This window comes from Alexandromys fortis, unplaced genomic scaffold (genome assembly GCF_014885135.2).
Source record: "Alexandromys fortis isolate MF-2015 unplaced genomic scaffold, M_Fortis_MF-2015_v1.1 scaffold_152, whole genome shotgun sequence".
Taxonomy (NCBI): domain Eukaryota; kingdom Metazoa; phylum Chordata; class Mammalia; order Rodentia; family Cricetidae; genus Alexandromys; species Alexandromys fortis.
The window spans coordinates 3,728,491-3,731,373 of NW_026068045.1; the positions used below are offsets into that span (position 1 = coordinate 3,728,491).

General features: G+C 44.1%; 1 non-coding gene across 1 annotated transcript; it reads right to left on the reverse strand.

Annotated features, from left to right (window-relative positions):
• Nucleotides 1-564: 564 nt before the first annotated feature.
• Nucleotides 565-668, reverse strand: LOC126486550 (U6 spliceosomal RNA). Its single transcript, XR_007588153.1, has one exon. It is a non-coding gene; the product is annotated as a U6 spliceosomal RNA (small nuclear RNA).
• Between the last annotated feature and the right edge of the window lie 2,215 nt (nt 669-2,883).

Consider the following 2,883-nt stretch of genomic DNA (forward strand, 5'->3'; position numbering starts at 1 on the left):
ATCCAGAACTATAGATCAAGAGCAGGTCAGGTGAGGTTACATACAAGACTGTCTCAGAATCAAAGCAATGGTAAGATACAGTGGCGTATTATTTGTGTTTTAATAAATAAAGTTTGCCTGAAGATCAGAGGGCAAAGCAGCCACACTAGTTAGCCATACAGAGCAGGGAGTGGTGGTGCACACTAATCCCAGGACTCAGACAGAGGCAGAGGATCTCTGTGAATTCAAGGCTACACAAGATTGAATCTGTCTAAAAGAGAAACAGCTCTCACCAATTTGACCCCAGAACTTGGTATCACACACCTTTAATCCCAGCCCTAGGGAGGTGGAGACAGGGATGGTATGGCTTTGTGGAAAGAGGAACAGAAAGGGGAAGAGACAGGAACTCGGAGTGAGTGTGGGGTGTGGAGTCTTTGGGGTTCATGGAGACAGGATCTCGCCTATTTTCGGTCTGAGGTAGAGGTAAGAGCCAGTGGCTGGTTGCTTTGCTTTTCTGATCTTCAGGTTGAACCCCAATATCTGTCTCTGGTTTTTTATTATTGGTGCTACAGTAAGACATTAAAAAAGTATTGATTGACCATTTATGAATTCACATGTCATCCATGTATAGGGGCCATGCTGACCTTCTCTGTATTATTGCAGTTTGGTATTCTGCTGCTGAAGCAAGCACAGCCCTAAGACACTTTGCAGCGCATACGAGTACTACAACTTACTCCTGCTTAAGTGTATTTGAAGCCACAAAGCACATCTTCTGCCTGTCCTGTCCCCATCTTTCCTTACACACCTGACTCCATTTCCCTATGGATGATGGTGCTAAGTGTCTTCCCTTGTGCCTGGGGACCAGTTGTGTGTACCCTCTAGAGAAATGTCTACTCAGATTCTTTTTCTCATTAGAAAAAAAAAGCGGTTTGTTGGGGTAGAGATGGCTCAACCTTTAAGAGCTCTTGCTGCTCTTGCAGAGGTCCTGGATTCTGTTCCCAGCACCCACATGGTGACTTGTAACCATCTCTAACTCCAGGTCTGGGGATCTGATGTTTTCTTCTGGCCCCCACAGGCATCAGGAATGTTTACAGTGAACTTACATACATGAAGGCAAAATACTCATATATACACATAAAGTAGAAATTAATAAACCCTTAGAAGATATATATATTTTTAAATGGGTTGATCCTGATAACCTGTTTCCAACCAGGAGCCTGGGTTTCTCTAATGGGCTCCCCTTCTGAATCACCAGGACCAGGTGGCCGCCAGAGTCCTCCTGAATTGACAAGAAGAAGCTGTAATTCAGTGTGTCTGTTTGAACACTTCATTCTCCCCGGGCACTGACCCTAGGGCGTCACTCTGCTAGCCCATGATCAACATCCGGATGCTCTCACCTCAGCTGCCCAAGTCTTGGGATTACAGGAGTGTGTCTCTTCCCACCCCCTGCTAATTTTACTTTTCTCTTTTCAGTATGAATATACTCTATTTTTTTCACCTAGTCTCATTTCTCTAAGACTTCCAGTATTATGCTAAACAGAAATGGTCAGAGTAGCTGGGTGGTGATGCATGCCTTTAATCCTGGCATTCAGGAGGCAGAAGCAGGCAGGTCTCTGTGAGTTCAAGGCCAGCCTGGCCTACAGAGTGAGTTTCAGGATTGCCAGGGCTACTACACAGGGAAACTCTGTCTTGGAAACTAAAAATAAAACCAAACTAAAATAACAACAACAAAAAGGAATGGCAGGGAGATAGCTTTCCTGTCTTGTCCCCGGTCTTAGAGGAAGGTACGGGCTTTCACTGTAGAATGGCAGCTGTGGGCTTTGCATATATGTGCCTATATTATGTGGAAACTCTTTTCTCCTATCCCTAGTTTTGAGTGTTGTGATATGTTTTTTTAATCATGAAAAGGTATTGCATTCATATCAAATGCTTTTTCTGTATCAACTGAGATGATCATGTGGTTTCTGTCCTTTGATCTGTTTATATGGTCCATTTCATTTATTAATTTCTATATATTGAATTCTTGCATTCCAGGGACGAATCTACTTGGTTATGGTTTATAGCTGTCTTGATGTGCTGTTGAATTTAATTTGCTTGGGCTTGTTGATTGTTTTTGCATTAGTGTCCATTAGGGGTTTCAGTCTGTTCTCTTGCAGTGTCTTTATCTGGTTATGGATCAGAGTCGGCGATGGCTTCATACAATGACCCAGAACCTTTCCTTTACTTCAGTTTTTAGAAGGCTTTGGAAAAATATTAGTTGTTTTGTTTGTTCTTGAGGTAGGATCTTTCTTTGCAAGTCTGGCTTGAACTCCTGATCTTCTTGCCTCTACCTCCAAGTGCTGGGTGTCTAGGTGTGTACCAACACTTCCTCTCCTCTCCTCTCCTCTCCTCTCCTCTCCTCTCCTCTCCTCTCCTCTCCTCTCCTCTCCTCTCCTCTCCTCTCCTTTTCCTTTCCTTCTCTTTCCCTCCCATCTCCTCTCTTCTCTCTCCTCTCCTTCTCTGCTCCCTTCCCCCCTTTCTCTGATTAGAGTTTCATGTAAGTGAGTTTGGCTTTAAACTTACTAAGTAGCTGAGGATGATCCTGAACCCCGAGTTTTCTGCCTCCACCTCTAAGTGCATGGATTACAGGTGTGGCAAACATGCCCATAGAAATTTTTTGTTTTGTTATGATTCAGTCTTTATTATGATTTATATGTTCCTAGAAATTTACCTATTTCTTAAAGTTTTTTAATGTGAGGTCTCCAACCCGGGACAAATGGCTAACTGAAGCGCCTATTAACATATCAAGGCCGATGCTGTCCACCAGGTGCTCCTGTCAGTCATCCTGGCTGGCATGCCTGCTGGCTGCCTACCCTAAACTCCAGCCCAGGGCTGGGCTCCCCCTCCCTCAGTTTCTCTGATTTC